Genomic DNA, 19758 nt, shown 5'->3' on the forward strand with positions numbered 1-19758 from the left:
AGGTGCTTAGGGATGCTCTCACAAACTGTCCACTGCCCTCCGCTCTCCCCTCCTCATTTGGGGCTGCTGCGCTTGGGGAGGCAGGGGGCATGAGCGCACTTGGGGTCTCCCACATAAGGGGGGGCATTCCTTCCGCGGCTCAGAGGGAGGAAAAAAACCAGAAAACTGAACAAAAAAATGGATTGCCATACGTACAGGAAATTCCGTACATCTCTTAAAATTTAATTTTTTCCCCCAGGACGCCATTTTAGGTGTCCAATTTCCTGGCATGTCCGGAATTTTCTGGGCATATGGCAAGCCTAAGGAGAAGCAACAGCAGCTGAATGGCTTATCTGTGGGGATCTAACGTGCTACGTACCTTGTTGTTTCACCACACAAAAGAGGCAGGTACCACTTCCCCACTAAGAGAGCTCCCTGTCCTTTGCAATTCAGCTCTTTTATTTCCATCAAGCCCTGGTGTCCGAGCTCAAGGTGACTTTGCTCTGTTTGTGGAACAAGCACCCCTCAAGGTTCCCACCTGCAAAAAGCTGCTGAGGCCACTGGAAAGCAATGCCCTCTTGCAGGCGTGCCACACTGTGGAAAGAAATGCCCCTGCTAGCCTTTGCCCTCGTTGTTTGCTCTCAGCCTGCCAAGGGGTAGTGCGTTTGCTTGCCTTTCGAATCACCCTGGCTGAAAAAGATCCATTCCCTCCATCCCACATTATTAAAGAGCCAGCAGCATCCTAGCTCTGGCTCTGGTTCTGGTTACAGACACAGCAGTCAACAGTGAATTCAGTTGGGCTTCCTCAGATCCTAAACACACATCCTCCGCCATCTGCTGTCAATGCTTGTCAGATGAAACCAGGTGTGGTTGTTTTATATTATTTGGAGAAAATAATTTACAAGGCAGGCAGCAAAGACAAAGAAGTATGAGCCTAGAGCCAAGATTCTCAAACAATGTGCTTCTAGAGGTTTAAACAGATGCCTTGTAAAAGCCAGTATCTCAGACACATCCATCATTCTGAAGGCCCTTCAGAGTGTGGAATCCCTTGCAGGACTGAGTGACCTCTCACTCCTAAATTATAGGTATTAACAATATGCTGAGGCGATGGGGGAAAGCTGCCAATGCCCACCCAGGTCCCTCCCCTACTTAAACATTTGTTTTGTTGGGGAGCTGGGTCTTGGAACCACCATTTTAATTTCCCACAAAGTGCTGATCTAATTTTTATTTCAGGGCACTTTCAGTAATTTAATAATGGCTCCCATAGTGTGGGCCTGGGAGCCACCATTTCAGGAACAGTCCAAGACATTTTGCTGCCTGAGGTGAAGGACAGGAAGGTGCCATTTCAACCTCATCCATCATACAAACACCAAAAGTGAATCTTCAGCATTTGTGACAGGATTAGAGGATTACAGCTTCCATCGTACCTAAGGACAGGAGGCCAGTTTAGGGTGTGAGCCAAGTCACACATACAGCTAACAATGGGCGAATGTTTCCATTTTAGGTTCTCATAGGCCCCATCTGCACGGTATATTTAAAGCAGTATCGTACCACTTTGAACAGTCATGGCTTGCCCAAAGAATCATGGGAACTGTGGTTTGCTAAGGGTGTTGCGAGTTGTCAGGAGACCCTGATTCCCTGCACAGAGCTGCAATTCTCAGCGTTTCCTGGGAAGAGGGATTGACTGTTAAACCACACTGGGAATTGTAGGTCAGTGAGGGGAATGGGGGGCTCCTAGCAACTCTCACCTTTTACAGAATACAGTACCCAAGAGTTTTTGAGGAAAACCATGACGGTTTAAAGAGGTACGATACTGCTTTAAATGTATAGTGCAGATGGGACCTCAAGTTTTCATTTTCCTACTCTTAAGGTGAGTTCTCCACATCAATGAATGTGACTCTTATCTTTGTGTACTAGACTACATTCTAGGCTACACACCCTCCACCCAGGCAAGCAAGGGTATATTCAAGGGTATATTTCAGCAAAGTAACTTCCCACTCCCAACTCCAGGATGTGGAACAAGGCCAATAAGTCATAGATCCTGGAGAGGGGCTGTTGCCCAGGGAGGGATTCTGATCTGTACAGAGTCCCAAAACTAAGCTTACCATATTTTTTTCAATGAATCCAGGGACACTTTTCAACTTCAATGGATTTTGCATAGGGACTGATTTGTAAATCTGGGGACGTCTGGTAACCTTACCCAAAACAGCCCTGGAGAAGTGCATTTGGCCCCTGGCCCTACTGAACACAAAAAGGATCAAGCTACATAAAATATTGGGGGGGGGGGAGAGATTCATAGAAGTATGGGCTTTATTGGGCTGTGGAATCCACCGTGAGGATATTGAAATGTGGGTGGGGTATATTGAAAACACTTGCATCAAACAGTCACAGACTTACCAAAGTATTCCCAGCCCACACATTCTGTGCAGGTTTGCCTTTCCTTCTACTTTATCCGTCAACAGATTTGTGTACACAGAGAAAGTAATTTCCAATTCATGAAGGCTCCTTCCAGACAGTGTTGTGCCTTGTGGCTTATTGGAGCTGACTTGGTTCATCTGGAAGTGATTGCCATCTTGATGAGCAAGCAGGAAGCACCGAGCTCATATGAGCACCCCATGCGCGTAAGCAATTCCCAAGTTAGTGCAAGGCAGTAGGTGTGGGATGGAACTAGAAACCGGGAAGTCCCTGCTTCCAATATCTCCTCTGACATAAGAGCAGTTTTAGGTAAGCCACATTCTCTCAGCCTCAGTCCCCCATATACAAAAAGGGGTCAATAATACTGACCTACCTTAGAGGGGGGCTGTAAGAATTGCTTGGAATTTAGAAATACATGAAGCTCCTGGACACTGGCGGAGGAAGAGGAGTGCGGGGGGAGCGCCCTGCCCCCGGCAGCGCGATCCCCAGGGTGCCATTGCGGCTGCCCCTGTTAAGTTGTGGGTGAACATATCAGACGACACAGCAATTCTTCAAACAGCTCTTGTTTGTTCACAGGCCAGAACAGAACTGAACTGAAGGGTTCAGCCAGCCTGCTTATATAGAGCTCCACTACAACGCAACAGTAACCACTTTCTGTAACTATCCAATCACTGAACGTCACTTTCAATCCCTTATTTGCATATGTGGACCTGAGTGAAAACTACCTACAGTATCCCCCTGCTGGTAGGGTGAGAACTTCAGTACATAACAGCTCCCCCCCGCCTGCGCTGGGTGCCCCGCCCCCGCAGGTGGCGCGCCCTGCCCTCAGAACGTGCGCCAGCCCTGCCCCCGCCTGCTCTCTGCCCCCAGTGCCCGAGCATGAAGCTCTGCCACTGCTCCTGGAACACTGATCTATGTTTGTTGTGCTTCCATGCAGCTAAAATATTTCAAAACAAGTCCTTTGTTTATTTGAGTTCAGTCGCAGATTTTGAGCTTTGAAATTTCAGGGGCAGCCTGTGCAGTGCCACAATTTTGCCCCCTGCTGCCTCTCGCCTCCCAATGTTTGTCATTATTGCAGTGCCCCCTGTGGCACCCTCTCGGCTTGGCGCCCAGTGCGGGCAAAAAGGTTGCACTCACCTAAATCTGCCTCTTTTTAGTGGCTTTCCAGATGATGTGATTTGAGTGAGAGTGATGTGTATGGGTAAATCTGGATGTCTTTCAAATCACATTTCCACAGCAAGCTCACCCTCTGCGTGAGTGAGCGTGGCATTGATTGTTGCCAGCGACAATTGGCTAGTACTAGTGATGTCATGAATAATGAGCAGAAATACAAGATGTTGGCCTGTTAACACTTGATATTATCTAAACACTCTTATTACAGTGAAACAATTACTGTAGATCACTCACAATGCAGTGAATGAAATTGCCAGTCTATAGTTCTCATATCCTGCATATTAATGAAGCTAAGCGCTGGAATTTTAAATCAAGTTTGGCACTTTTAGTAATGTTAGGCTGATTTACTGCGTTAGGAGGTTTTTTGAACATTACTTTGGAGTTGTTTGATGTACCGTATGTAACAGCTGAAGGCCTGCTTACTAGGCAGTGAGCTCCATTGAACAGAAAGAGGTTTATTCCTGAGTTAACATGAACATGATTGTTCTGACCGTTTATTAATTTCCTTGATGTACAGTGAATGATGTATATTAATACACTGTTTTGATTGTAGTAAAGGCATTTAGATAACATTAATTCTTATGAGCAAGTTCTTGATTTTCTGCTTCTATTTCGGCCTGTATTTAAGACTGCCTTTCCTGTGGCTTGCGGGGGGAGGGGGAGTTGATTTTTAATAATGACTAAATGTCCCTCCAGACATCTTTTCTTAACTGAGCATTCATCCTGATTTGTACTCGTGATGGTATCTTGGCAGCTATATGTGATGGCACTTTCAGTACCAGTTGTTCCTGCAAAGATTTTGTGGTTCTAATGCCACTTTGTTTACAATAGGTGCATGTCCCATAGTTTCCTGCTGAAATCCCATAACTTTTCATATTACAAATGTTCCAGATTTTTTGTGTGTCCCATTTTTACTTTGTGATAGTGCAATAGTTCTCCTTGGGGAAACAGTCCTAGTTGAGTTGGTTTTCTAAAAATATTTGCTTGGAATTAGTTTAAAAGAATAAAACAAGAATTCCCTGGATGTCTAGATTCATACTTGAGGCAGATATTCTATTGGTGGGTGAGCACCAGCCACTGGCGGAGGAAGAGGAGCGCGGGGGGAGTGCCCCACCCCCGGCAGCGCGATCCCGATGGGGTGCCATCACAGTTGCTCCCCGCCTGCGCTGGGCGCCCCGCCCCCAGGATGCGCCCTGCCCCTGCCTGCTCTCTGCCCCCCGGTGCAGAGAGCAGGCTCCACCACTGGCTCCAGAAGAGATTTAAAATCAAAAAACATGCAGCAAAGTGAGGAAATGTAGGCTGTTGGGTCCTTACAATATCCCCATCTAAGTTTCTTTTCAAAGTTCTCTTTTCTTCCCCTTTAGCATAGAAACAGACCATACATTTGGTAAGTTAAAATGGTTTCCTTACAAACCCCTCAAAAGTCCGATTCATGTGCTTTTCCATACAGCAGCAAGAAAACACAGGGAGCAAAACTTAGTATCAAAGTCAATAAATGTTCTTAAATTAGTTGTACAGAAAAACAAAGATGACTTGCTAAAGCCACGTGGTCTGGGCGTCCTTTCTGTTTGGATTCACATGGTGGAAGAAAGTGAACAAAGGCTTTGATAACCCTTCATCCCAAGGTGAAGGGGCGTGACATAACTGAGTATGACAGTACAGCTAACTCTATGGTCTTAACCCCTTCATGCATTAACTAGAGCTAAGCATGCTGGTTATGTGTGGCTGGATTTATCCCACAAGTCCACCATGCTTTTCACTGCACCACTTGTTAAACGAATCGAGCCCTGTGCTACATATTTATATCTCATTTCAGCTATGGGTCATTGCTTGTAATAGAACATCATTCACATCTACGCTATGCTGTTTATGATTACTATCTTCTGGATTTTCCTTGTCCATTGTAATGAGAAGATGCTTAGGCAGGGGCAGACCAGCCTGCAGCATTAGCCTCATATTACAAATAGGATAACTGAGGCATAGAGAGGTAAGCTGAGGTGTCCAAAGTCAGTTGCAAGACTGGAATTAGCAGCTTTACCAGGGGAAGAGTACATCACTGCCAGCATCTTTCACTCCGTGTGCCTCCACAAGTGGTGTTATTGCAGCATGTGACTGGCTTATAAAATCATAGAGTTGGAAGGGGTCCCAAGGGTCATCAAGTCCAACCCACTGCAATGCAGGACTATCAGCTAAAGGATCCATGACAGTTGGCCATCCAACCTCTGCTTAAAACCTGCAAGGAAGGAGAGGCCACCACCTCCCGAGGGAGTCCGTCCCACTGTCAAATGGCGCTTACCACCAGAAAGTTCTTCCTGCTCTTCAGTCTGAATCACCCCTTGCCCACCTCCCTCCCTCCATGCCCACTCACCATCTGAATGAGGAGCAAGCAAGCACTAGCTGAGCAGCCATTCAGCGAGGGGGCAGAGGATGTGGTGGCAAGGCCAGGCTGGGCTCCAGGGCCCAGAGATCCCCAGTGGCAGACAGGGTGGGATGGGGATTCTTGTGTGGAGGCGCCTGCTTCATTGTGTGCCTGGGGCCATGGCCCCCACAGCCTCCCCCCCCCACTAAAAGGTAAATAAACCCTGACAATGAAGTCCATTCGCAGACGACTCTGGGGTTTGCGGCGCTCATCTCGCTTTACAGGCTGAGGGAGCCAGTGTTTGTCTGCAGACAGTTTTTCCGGGTCATGTAGCCAGCACAACTAAGCTGCTTCTGGCGAAACCAGAGCAGCACACGGAAACGCCATTTACCTTCCGGCCAGAGTGGTACCTATTTATCTACTTGCACTTTTTGGCGTGCTTTCGAACTGCCAGGTTGGCAGGAGCTGGGACAGAGCCCAGAGACCCCCAGTGGCAGACAGGGTGGGATGGGGATTCCTGCATGGAGGTGCCTGGTTCATTGTGTGCCTGGGGTCACGCACCCCCCAGCCCCCCCCCACTATGCCCCTGCATTCATTATTCCTATATCCCTGTTTATAAAACCCAATAGAAAGTTATTAATGAACAGGGCACTCTTTTTTCTGCTCTATGCTGAGAAGCATAAAAAGAATGCTTTTAGAGGGTAATCCTCATTCATTTACCTGAGATTAGGGAAGGTGGAGAAAAGGTGGTTTCGTTTTGCACTACAAGGTGAACCTACCTAATCTGCTCTTTCTGAAACAATACAGGAACCAAAACACAGCCCGCCTTCTTAGTTTTCAATTCTGTAACAAAAGTTCTTCAGCACACATAAAGGTAAAGGTAAAGGTACCCCTGCCCGTACGGGCCAGTCTTGCCAGACTCTAGGGTTGTGCACTCATCTCACTCTATAGGCCGGGAGCCAGCGCTGTCCGCAGACACTTCTGGGTCACGTGGCCAGCGTGACAAGCTGCATCTGGCGAGCCAGCGCAGCACACGGAAACGCCGTTTACCTTCCTGCTGGTAAGTGGTCCCTATTTATCTACTTGCACCTGGGGGTGCTTTCGAACTGCTAGGTTGGCAGGCGCTGGGACCGAGCAACGGGAGCGCACCCCGCCACGGGGATTCGAACCGCCGACCTTTCGATCGGCAAGCCCTAGGCGCTGAGGCTTTTACCCACAGCGCCACCCGCGTCTCACACATATACTAGGTCAGCACACATATACTATGTATTGTATAGTATGTATAAATATGTATTGAAAGGCATATTGTGAGATACATATACAACCAGAGCCAAAAGAGTCTTGCTTCCTCTATAGCCGCAGCTTTGCATTCAAACAGAAATCAATCATTTATCTGTCTCTCTGTCTTCTCCCTGCTTGGTGCTTTTCCTCTGGTCCACATCACTGACAACTCTGCTCTCAGCTCTGGCTTTTTCTGTTAAGGGAGGGGTCCCCACCCACCCATTTGCTGTCTCACACCAAGCCCCTTAAACCCGCATCATCAGGAAGCTGGTTTGGCTATTCCAGGAATTAGAGGGCTTGATTGTCTTTTAACATTTGCTGGATCCAGGGATTAGAAGGCTTGATTAGAGTTCAACACTTACTGGATCCAGGGACCCAAATATAAGCCACATCTAAAAAATTGGAGAGGGGAAAAGAAAAAAAGAAAAAATACCCGAATATAAGCCGCTCCCTTCCTTGCTGCTCCTGGCTGCATACTGGGGGGGGGGGAGCCCACGCTGCGTTGCTGGTGGCCTTTCCCCTTCCTCGCTCTCTCCCTTCCTGGCCTTGGGGGAGAGGATGGGGGACTACGCATGGGGCAGGTGATGCTTTGCCGCGCTCCTGGTACTGTTTGCCCTGCGCTCCTGGCTGCATACCGTAAGGTCGCGAATATAAGCCACACTTTAACTTTTCACGGTCGGAAATTTGGGGGGGAAGTGAGGCTTATATTCAGGCCAATACGGTATTAGTGCAAAAAGGCACCTCAAAATGCATTATAGAGTTGGCGGAAATTAGCACTAAAAAGCTGATGGATTTTCATGAGATCTTTACAAATAAGAAAAAGTATCAAAAACTGATGTGGAGAAGAACCGAATTTAAGAGTAGAAAAAAGAGAAACTGAAACTGGTACAGTGGTACCTCGGGTTAAGTACTTAATTCGTTCCGGAGGTCCGTTCTTAACCTGAAACTGTTCTTAACCTGAAGCACCACTTTAGTTAATGGGGCCTCCCACTGCCGCTGCACTGCCAGAGCATGATTTCTGTTCTCATCCTGAAGCAAAGTTCTTAACCCGAGGTACTATTTCTGGGTTAGCGGAGTCTGTAACCTGAAGCGTATGTAACCCGAGGTACCACTGTAGATATACCCATCCCTACCTGGGAGTAAGTCACATTTAATTCAATGGGGCTCACTTCTGAGAGCAGACATGTATAGGATTGCACTGTCAAGCGACCAAGGACTGAGCAACATACCATTTTCTCATTTTCATTCTTAATGTCAGTCACTTCCTCTTCCATAGCATTGCCTCTGCTCCAGGCAGCTGGTGCAGATTAAGGAGGCTCTTGATCATGCCCCCTGGAATGCTGACAACCTGCTAAGCTGCTTCTGCGCACCTCCTCCGAGTGCAAGCGTGCCTTCCAAGCCATTAGCATAGCTGAAGCGTGGAGTTTTGGCCACTGCCTGCACTACCTTTCTGAGACAGTCCGGATCGGCATGCTACTGTTGCCCATTTCCCCATTTATCTGTGATTTTCACTTTTTAAAAAACCCATATAAAATTTGTATTTAAATATTCAGATACTTATTTTGTTGCAAAGTATGTATCTAGATACCTACAGTGGTACCTCGGGTTGAGAACTTAATATGTTCTGGAGGTTCGTTCTTAACCTGAAACCGTTTTTAACCTGAGGTACCACTTTAGCTAATGGGGCCTCCCGCTGCCACTGCACAATTTCTGTTCTCATCCTGAAGCAAAGTTCTTGACTCAAGGAACTATTTCTGGGTTAGTGGCATCTGCAACCTGAAGCGTCTGTAACCTGAGGTACCACTGTATTTTAGAAACATTTTTGAATGTATCGAGAGAAAGCCAACTAAGGTCTACTTAGTATGGACCCATTCGAATTAATGTTAATTAATTTCAGTGGGTCTGCTTTGAGCAGGACTAGCATTGGATACAAACTTATTTCACCCAAACTTATTTTATTATTTCTTTTAAGAAATGAATATGTTTTATCCTAATTTATATATTTGTGTGTGTGTGGTGTGTGTGTGAGAGAGAGAGGGAGATTGCAAAATTTAGAGAAATGTGGAATCCAAATAATAATTACATTCTGACCTATGTATTCGTATGGGGAGGTGCAAATTTGGTTGGTTGACTTAAAATGTTGTCTGAACAAAATTCCCCTCAGTCCATAGTGTCAACCATATTCAGCATACCATGAAAAGATGGGTGTTAGAAAGAGAAAGAGTTCTTCCTTTTGGGTGGAAATGGAATGTGTTTGCCTGTAATCTCCAGCCTTCACAAAAGGCTGTGTTTCCTTTCTGTACTGCAAAGCTTTTTGGTGGAAAGTACGAAGATGGACAAAGAGCAAGTGTTGAGCAAGCTTCACCACTCCATTCTGTTCCTAAGGTTGAATAGCTCAGCCAAGAACCTTTCTAAACAAGCTGGTCCACCTGACCTCTTGCCTAAATGCCTCTAATTTTACCAAAGCTTTTGCCAGCTGGGTGGCGGTGGAGCTCTGACTTCCAGTTTTGCCTGGCTTTGCTAAGGATGGATGGGTGTTCCAAAAAAAACATGTCCAAGTGCCAGACGCTCATATCTCTTGACCTCATTTCCACTCTCAACCTAAAAAGCCAGTTGTTGGCTATTTTGTTGACAAGCTCATCCTTTGCACTGGAGGAACGCCAGAACTCACCCATGCTTACAAATAAATAATAGACAGTCATGGAATGGAAGCTGTCTCCGTAGCTAGTTATAACTACCGTTGTCAAAGGAAGGCTTCACAAGTCCATTTCTTCTGGCAGAGCCTCAAACCTGAAACCCAACCAAGGCGGCCATTGTTGACTGTTTTTTGTCCATCCTGACTCTCTACACTGGATACTGTCCTCTCTCAATAGTCACTCATTCATGGCTTGCCCACTCAGGAGTCATGACAGAGGCTGTTTTGAAACTGATGTTGAGAAGAGAGCTCCCTCAGACCAGAATACCCAAAGGAGAGCCTTATCCTTTCTCTCTGTGCGTGTATGTGTGTGTGTCCACTCCTGCTTCAGCCTGGACAGACTTTGGAGTTTTACTCCAGGTTCCTTTGTTAAGTGTGAGACAATGAGGAGCAGACAGGGCTGGTTCAATACATTTTGCAGCCTGAGGCAAAGCATGGCTCCCCCTCTCATTCCAACTACAGTAACCGACTGGACTGGCAGCTGAACTTTACTCCAGCGCTGGCAATGGGACAACATCTTTCACCATAACTAATGGCAGGAGGCCCTGGAAAAGACCCTGATGTTGGGAAGGATTAAGGGCACACGGAGAAGGGGACGACAGAAGACGAGATGGTTGGACAGTGTTCTCAAAGCTACCAGCATGAGTTTGACCAAACTGCGGGAGGCAGTGGAAGACAGGAGTGCCTGGCTTGCGGACACGACTAAACGACTAAACAACAACAAATGGCAGGAGGCTGGATAAGGGGAGGACAGGGCAGGCGGCACAGCACACTTAATTCTGTCTACTAACACCTTGTTGCTGTTCCCCACCCCAGCTTCTGTTGCCCACAGCAGCTGCCTCAGTTTGCCTCATGGTAGAGCTGGAACCAAAGAGCCAAGCCTTCTCCATTATGCCTCCCACTCCCACTGAAATATTTTGATGGTTCTTTCAGGACTTTTTTTTTAAAGGCTGGCAAATGTTTCTTTATTTAGAAGTCTAAGCTGCCTTCCAGCATATACTGTTCTTACAGACAAGGCAGCACACAACATACTATAACAAAAACATATTACTATATAAAACCATCCAATTAAAGCCTACATGATTAAAGCCGTCCAATAAAAAACAATGATTGTTGTCTTTAGGGTTGCCACTTACACATTGTCAAAACAGAGGAAATGCATCACCAAGGCCTCGTCTGCATTATACATTTCAAGCATTATGGCCTCCTCCAAAGAATCCTGGCAGCTGTAGTTTGTGAAAGGAGCCGAGAGTTGTTAGGAGACCCCTATTCTCCTCATAGAGCTACAACTCTCAGAGTGGTTTAACAATCAGTCCTGCTTCCCAGGGACTTCTGAGAACTGTATTTCTCTGAGTAGAATCAGGATCTCCTGACAACCCTCAGCACCCTTAACAAACTAGAGCTCCCAGGATTCTCTGGGGTGAAGCTATGACTATTTAGAGTGGCATGCTGCTGCTTTAGACATATAGTGCAGATGGAGACCAACAAAGTAAAATAAAAATTGCCTTAAAATGTGCATATGCAGATTTTTATGGCTAGATGCAGATTTAGACATGATTACTGCAACTTCAGTAGAAATACAGTGCATCTCTCCATAACGAAGATGACCAGGTGATTTCTGTGCATATTCAGTCTGTTATCCAGGTGCTAACTATTGCTGGGACAACCTCAGCTTTCCTCACTCTCCTGCCTTATTTATCTTTAACCCAGACAGCCCTTTAAAGAGAGAACTCCTTCCGAGGCTGGGCTCCAGCAGCTCTTCAAATAGAGGACCAGAGGCACCATGTTCTCTAGTTGATTGAGGGCGTCTGGTGTGACATCGTGAGGAGCCAGGGGGTGGAGCCAAACACCTTGTGAACATTGAGGGAGCCCAGCCCCCTCAAAAAATAAACTGGGGATCTGAAACTGCCATAGCCCCTGGTAGCCGGCGCCTATGTAGAGGACTGACTTTTGTAAAATAGGAAACATGGCCAACGTAATTGCATTGTTCTTAGGCTGCTTGGAATATGATCTCTTTGGATAGGCTTTTGATACCTCTAGTGTATATTGTTGGCTGGTCTAGCATGAAACTCATATTAAATCGATAAAATAAATAGTAAACACATAAATCAATTTCTCTGGGCAGACACAAAAGGGCTGCTGGTCAATCACTTCAGCTGAGAATGAGAGACTCCAGCTGAGGCCAACAGCTCAAAACATGAAGCACAAAAAAGAAAAGAAAAAAGCTTCCATTATTCATGACTGGTTCCACAGAAGTTTATTCCAAGTGAAAGGGTGCCTACTCCACAATGTTCGCATTGAGAGCCCTAAAGAACTCCAAGCAAAGCTCAATTACTCATAAAGAGCAAGTAGGAAATAAATGGTCTGCACAACAACCAGGTAACCCGAAAAGACACAAGCACAGCAGGAAATGACTGGGAAAACCAGAAGGCTAGCTTCACCGGAGGCAAACATCATATACTTAAACTTTTGGGAGTCTAGGAAGTGTTCGGAAGAAGCTTGATCCTCCTCCCATCAGAATCAATTAGGACCACATCCCATAAACAAGTGCACACCCATTCCAAAGCTTGCTTAGAAGTCTAACCATTTCAGTCAGATGAAGAGTGAGGTTAATCATCCATGGGCATTGGGTTATCAGGAAAGCAAGCCCTGGGCAGTCCCTCCAAGCCAGGCTCAGCCTGGTGCTGACAATCTTGTTTTCCTCATCTAGGTTGAGGATGAGAGCAATAGGGGGAGCACCAGAGGCCACTTCTGAGCAGGCAGAGTCACAAATTGGAGGCGCAAGAGCCCATTTGTCCATGTTGGAATCCTGGGGTCACTGGGATATTATATTGACTTTCCAAACACAAATTGGCTCATAAATGTGTAACGGGATGTGTACTAGGACCACTCAAGGCTAGTGCCTTTGATTGGCTGAGTGCCTCCTTCCAAAAATGTGATTGGCTCTCCAGACCTCACATATCACCGTGAGTGTCACTGCTGTGTGGTTGTAGTCATTCTGCCCTATTCTCCAGACCCTCACCAAAAAAATCTGACTAGCTACTCCAACCTTGTCCTCTGGGCTCTCCGCAGTCCATGACCTTGTCTGATCTCTAGACAGAAATCTATTAGACCTTTTTTCTGACTCCAGAACATCCCTTTCATCTTGGCACATGAACCAATGGTCCAATATGCCTAGGCTATAGCTTCTGGACACAGGAAACCATGGTCCTCTGCACTTCTGCCCAGGATACTGAATCAATAGTGAGAGGGCTGTGAAATTTCCCAGGTTCTGGTTTCATCCTGCCTACCCAAGCGAACCATTGGCACTCCCTGAGCAAGAAGTTTCCAGGTGAGACCAGGTGCATTCTTCCATTGTCACCTGAGACAGACAGATGCCAACTCACCAATTTGTGAAGAAGTACTTCATTTTTTCTGTCTTGAATCTCCCATCATTCAGGTTCGTTCAAGTGTCATAAGAGAGGAAGGGAAAAAACCCTTTCTCTGTCCACGTTTCTCTACACCACACATCTCACTCTTTACTTGACTTTTCTCTAGACCAGAAAAGTTATCTTGGGTTGTGAAGGGAAAAGTGCACGAGGTCCATGAGAAAGGAAGTCAGATGTGAAGCCTCTGCAGACAGGCTAGGAACCCATCCTTCGTCCTCACCTGTCAAATTCTTACCTCTGCTGAATGCCAGGAAGCACCTCTTGAAGGTCTAGCCTTGGCACCATTCAGGGCAATTATAGACAAATTCTGAAGGAAGCACCTGTGCTAATTCCAGAAGACATGGATGGAGCAGTGTCTGGTGGCTCTGTTTACCTTTGGCTGAAATGAACATTGGATGTGTTGGTGGATGAAACAACACACACAAAAACACAAACAAAACCAAGGAGTGCCTGGAAAATATGGGTCAATATTTGACCTGATGTTTAATTTAGACTCAGTTACAACATTTGCCTCTATATTTGAAAGGCAGGGTCAAATGAGCTAGCCAAGCACACTGGTTAACTCCGGGTGCATCTCCTCTTGTTGGGTTTGCCTTCTCAAACAGGCACCCAGCACCTCTTCTAAGCTGTGCTCCTCAAACAGTGAACTCTGTGGTGCTGCTGAACACTTTCCCCAGACACTGAGGCCCAAGACCCCACCATATTGGCTTGATGAGCTCAGCACATGTGCTTAATGCTCCTAAAACACAACATGTGAAGACATAAATCTCAACGCCCACTCTGTCAGCACAAGTTGCAACCACGAGGCCTTGCTTCTAGGGGGGTTCCTCCCCCATCCAGAGAGCCACACGCAACCATATACTTATCTCTTCCCCTCAGGGAAGGCACAGAAAACATGAGTGGCTAAGCCACCCCCTCCCCGGTTGTTCAGACACACCCAGGGGTTGGGGCGATGCTATCTACCTCCTCATCTCCAGGCGGCTGGATCTGAAGAGATTTCTATCTCTGCCACTATACGTCTAAGCAGAAGCAATACACCCTGTGTGATTTGGCAACCATGATGTGGCTGCTACAGACAAAGGTAACGTGAAGCAAATGGCTGATCATTTTCGGGGTGGGGTGGGGTGGGGGCATTCCTCCATTTCGCAGCCTTTGAAACGCTTGGCCATCTAATAATAACACCATGGAATGGAACGGATTGATTATCCTTCAGGAATCTGCTTGCTTGGCAACTTGCTATCATTTTCTTAAGGTTGCTTTGCTAGGCTGCATTAGATGCAGCCATTAATTTAAGCACGAGCCAAGTAGCCATAGGGGACAAGGAATCCTATGCAGGCTTGTGGGGGAGAGACAGGGGCTTCATCCCACCTTGCATTGGTCATGTTCCAGGAAGTGAAAGGTGGGTTAAGCCTTTTATCACTTAACACTTACTCAAGAGAGCAGGGTTGAAAGTGTGCTGTATTCTCAACAAACCAAGGTCAGGCACAGGGAGGAGGAGTCAGGGCAACAGAGAGATTCCCCTTGCTCTGACAAGAGAATGGAGTGATAATGGGCTTTTCATGTCTTTTTTGTGAAATATTAGCATAGTGGGGGGGGGTGTCACAGAACAAGGAAAAGAATCAAGCAGAGACTAGGTACAGTGGTACCTCAGGTTACATACGCTTCAGATTACAGACTCTGCTAACCCAGAAATAGTACCTCAGGTTAAGAACTTTGCTTCAGGATGAGAACAGAAATTGTGCTCTGGCGGCGCGGCAGCAGCAGGAGGCCCCATTAGCTAAAGTGGTGCTTCAGGTTAAGAACAGTTTCAGGTTAAGAATGGAGCTCCGGAACGAATTAAGTACTTAACCCGAGGTACCACTGTACTTCTTTCTGTTTTCGTTTATGGGATCCCTACTTCATGCTTCCAGTTTAAATGGCAACACTTCCTGTTTAAATTGTTTACATTTCTAATTAAATGCTAAAAGTTGCATTGCAGCTGGATGAAGATCTGTTGTTGTTGTTGTTGTTGTTGTTGTTGTTATAAGAAGAAGAAAAACACCTCAATGAGTTTTACACGTTGAACCATTGCAGTCAGAAAAGAAACACCATTCAGTTCAATGGCACTTACTTGAATACTTAGGACTACAGTCATGCCATATGGTTGGTCAGGGATGTGAACCCAGGTATGTCCAGCCAAATTCCAACATGCTGATTGTCACACCACATTCAGCCAGCTCACTTTTCTATTACTATTAGCTGTTCCTGATAAGCTGGGTATTATGGTATATATTGCTGCTGTTTGTGGATATGTATCTTTGTATATAGCTATTTGTCTATCATGGCAACATAGCTGCCTGCATTTTTGAATTATCCTTGGAGGTGTGGCTATGGAGGCTGTCATAATAAGGTCCTGAACTTCTAAATTTACCACTACAGTGCTGCTGAAGCGTGTGTTTGCCTCATTTCTGTGTAATCACAACCAGCACCTACACATCTGAGATTACATAATAGTTTTCACCTTGGAGGCCTGATACCTCCTCTTTTTAATAATAATAAGAATAAGAATAAGAATAAGAATAAGAATAAGAATAAGAAGAAGAAGAAGAAGAAGAAGAAGAAGAAGAAGAAGAAGAACTGGGGCTTTGAGAATAAGTCACCACTTGCTGTCTTACGCATTTTGAGCCTTTAGCGGAAACTGACTGCATATTCCCCACATTTTCCTCCTTGCCTCAGTGAGGGCTAGAAACTTTGCTTTCTTGTCATTTCCAAAAATGTGTCGGCCCCAAGCAATCCAGACTGAGTGTTGTGATATACAGTACATTGGTACCTCTAGATGCGAACAGGAGCCGTTCCAGAGCCCTGTTCGCATCTAGAAGCAAATGTAACTAGCGATGGCACGTCTGCGCACGCGCATGTCACTTTTCACCGCTTCTGCGCATGCGCGTGACGTCATTTTGAGCGTCTGCGCATGCGCAAGCGGCGAAACCCAGAAGTAATGCGCTCCGTTACTTCTGGGTTGCCGCGAAGCGCAACTTGAACGCGCTCATCCCGAAGCACATTCAACCCGAGGTATGACTATACAAGGAAGCAAGACTGCATACACATATGTACACATAGAAGCCCTGAACTTTTGTATTCTTCATTGGATTTGTTCTAGGGTGGAGGCACATTGACAGTCCGGATTTCCAGCAGATGTCACTACCGTCATCCTTGCCTGTGGGCTTGTGTTGATTCCTAAACAGCTCACACAGAGGCATCAGCTGTTTGTTCACACAGTCCTGCATCACTTGCCTCTCCTTCTGTAATGACAACCTGCCCAACTCCAGCTCCTTTCATCTTTGAATTTTAAAGTGTGTTTTAAGCCCTCATTAAATCTCACTACACCCAATGTGAAGGAGGTGTTAAGTGTTATTAACTGCATTGTACACAGAGGGAAACTGAGGCATAGAGCGGTCAGACGACTTGCCTGCAGTCACAGAGGAAGTATGTGACAAAGCCATTAATAGAACCTACGGCTGCTGGATCACCACCTCCCTTTTAAGCTTTGACCATTCCAATAAATACCAGCATGATGCACATCAAAGCAATAAACTGTGATGTCTCATGGTTTGCCCTAGCCTCGCCTCCTCATCCTTCTAATGCCATATAGGTGAATGGTACATTTGATGAACTTATCTTTCAGCGAGTGATGCTATCATTGTCTTGCTTGGGCAAAAATGTTTAGTTCGGGCATGGGGGACCTGTAGCCTTCTGGAGGTTGCTAGACCACAGTTCCCTTTATCCCTGACTATTGGGCATGTTGTTGTTGTTTAGTCATTTAGTCGTGTCCGACTCTTCGTGACCCCATGGACCAGAGCACGCCAGGCACTTTTGTCTTCCACTGCCTCCCGCAGTTTAGTCAAACTCATGCTGGTAGCTTCGAGAACACGATCCAACCATCTCGTCCTCTGTCTCCTTGTGCTCTCCATCTTTCCCAACATCAGGGTATTTTCCAGCGAGTCTTCTCTTCTCATGAGGTGGCCAAAGTACTGGAGCCTCAGCTTCACGATCTGTCCTTCCAGTGAGCACTCAGGGCTGATTTTCTTCAGAATGGATCAGTTTGATCTTCTTGCAGTCCATGGAACTCTCAAGAGTCTCCTCCAGCACCATAATTCAAAAGCATCAATTCTTCGGCGATCAGCCTTCTTGATGGTCCAGCTCTCACTTCCATACATCACTACTGGGAAAACCATAGCTTTGACTATACGGACCTTTGTTGGCAAGGTGATGTCTCTGCTTTTTAAGATGCTGTCTAGGTTTGTCACTGCTTTTCTCCCAAGAAGCAGGCGTCTTTTAATTTCGTGACTGCTGTCACCATCTGCAGTGATCATGGAGCCCAAGAAAGTAAAATCTCTTACTGCCTCCATTTCTTCCCCTTCTATTGAGCAGGTTAGTTGGAATCCAATAACATCTGGGGCCCCACAGATTCCCCACACCTGCTTTATATTGCAGGGCATTTTGAACAAGAACGTCTGGAAATCATAGAATCATATAACTGCAGAGCTGGAAGAGACCATGAGGGTCATCTAGTCCAACTCCTTGCAATGCAGGAATCTTTTGCCCAACATGGGTCTTGAACCCACAACCCTGAGATTGCGTCACATGCTCTACTGACTGAGCTATTATATTGCAAATTTACAACCCACTCTATTTCAAGGGCTCAGGTCTGTGGCAGGCATTTTAGCGAAGAAAGATTCAAGCAATATTATGTGTTTGTATCACGTTGATGGTAAATTATTATTATTAATTGAATTCATACCTTCCCTTCCTCTTCAAGGGGCCCAGGGTGCTCCTTGTTTATCATTACATGAATGAGCCTCGGGAACATTTCTTCCTCTCTCTCCTTCTCCAGCTCAGCTGTAAAAAGATTGGAACTTTTGACGTCTGTTGTTAGTTAACCGCAGTTTAGGGTTACATCTGAACCTGAAAAGGTGATTTATCTTAACTGTGGTTTCCTGAAACAAGCCAACTTTATAAACCACACAGTAGTTTATAAATTCTCACACCCAGACAGAATGCTAACAGTGGTTAGTTTAAAAATGGAGTGAAATCTTCTAATATCCTAATGGCCACACCAGAGAAGCAGAAAAGAGGGAGGAAGTGGTAAGCCTAGCGCTTGTTCATGTAACGATAAACCATAGGAAACTAAATGCAGCCATTATCTTGAGGCAGACTCAGAATGCATATACCAGAGTATCTTGTTAGTTAGTCTGAGGTAACTATATTAGCCTAGCTGAATGGCTTAAAAGACACTTGAGAATACACTTGGTTCAGTGGGAGATTCTCTGATATCCACCCCTCTGCTGACATCATTTGGCATTATAAAACAGGTCACCAGTGCCAAATTGAAAATTCATGAGCCACATTCGATTTATTTATAGAATTTGCATCCCACCTTTTGCTGCAAGCAGCTTTGAGGCAGTTTTCATCTATCGTAGAATAATGAAATTAATTTTAAAAAACAAATACTAAACAGCAGTAAAACTACAAAATGAAACTAACAGAGGCAGCAGCAGCTAAAAACCATTAAAAGGATCTCAAATACCATAAAGTCCATATGAGAGAACGGAACCGGGATTTCAGCTGGTGCCTAAAAGATCACAAAGATGGCACCAGGTGAACCCATCTAGGAAAAGGGATCAAGAATTGGGGTGCCACCACAGAAAATACACTTCTCTTTCGCTCCTTCTCAAAAACAAACAAATTAAATAAATTTACATAAATAGTTATTTCCCCATGCAATTTTCGCATGTGTTTTTGGTAGGTAAATTTGTTTTAGAATTACTGGTTTCATTTAATAGTTTAAAATGCTTTTGTGACTTGTTTGCTTTTATTGGTATTCTGCAATGAATATTTTAGATTGCCTTTTGTAAACCGCTTCCAGGTTTTTTGTTTGAGTAAGCGGTATATAAAATTTTGTTAAACTAGCACTTCTACCTTTTACTGGGGTGGTTTTTTGGGGGGTGAGGGGGTAAATTTGCCTAGAAGCATTTGCTAAGGAGCAATAGAGACACTATACGCACCCACCCACCTACACCTTAGCAAGTTATTCAAATCCAGTGCATTCCAGCAACTGTGGATATGCACAAAGCAGAATATTCAACATGGTTCACAAAGGATACAGGCTTCCTATGCACCATTTTAAAGCTCATGGAATCCTGTGAAGATTAGTAAGTCAGGATGCTGAGAACTAGAATTCTGTGAGGGCCAAACTACAGTTCCCAGGATTTGGAGGGGGGAGGCATGTGCTTTAAATGTATGGTGTGTACACAGCCACATAAACCCCATTCATCTTAAGCACTAATGAAGAGCAAGTACCCTTCTCTTATCCCAGCTCAGCACGACATTTTAGGCATGAGCTTTGGCCTGCTCTGCAGAGGAGCTTGAAGTGAGATTCCTCAAGAGTT

General features: G+C 45.6%; 1 long non-coding RNA gene across 1 annotated transcript; it reads left to right on the plus strand.

Annotated features, from left to right (window-relative positions):
- Window positions 1–15342: 15342 nt before the first annotated feature.
- On the plus strand, window positions 15343–19243 carry LOC128420390 (uncharacterized). Its single transcript, XR_008332013.1, has 3 exons — window positions 15343–15495; window positions 16470–17110; window positions 17741–19243. It is a non-coding gene; the product is annotated as an uncharacterized LOC128420390 (long non-coding RNA).
- Window positions 19244–19758: the final 515 nt, after the last annotated feature.

The sequence above is a fragment of the Podarcis raffonei genome, chromosome 8 (assembly GCF_027172205.1).
Source record: "Podarcis raffonei isolate rPodRaf1 chromosome 8, rPodRaf1.pri, whole genome shotgun sequence".
Taxonomy (NCBI): domain Eukaryota; kingdom Metazoa; phylum Chordata; class Lepidosauria; order Squamata; family Lacertidae; genus Podarcis; species Podarcis raffonei.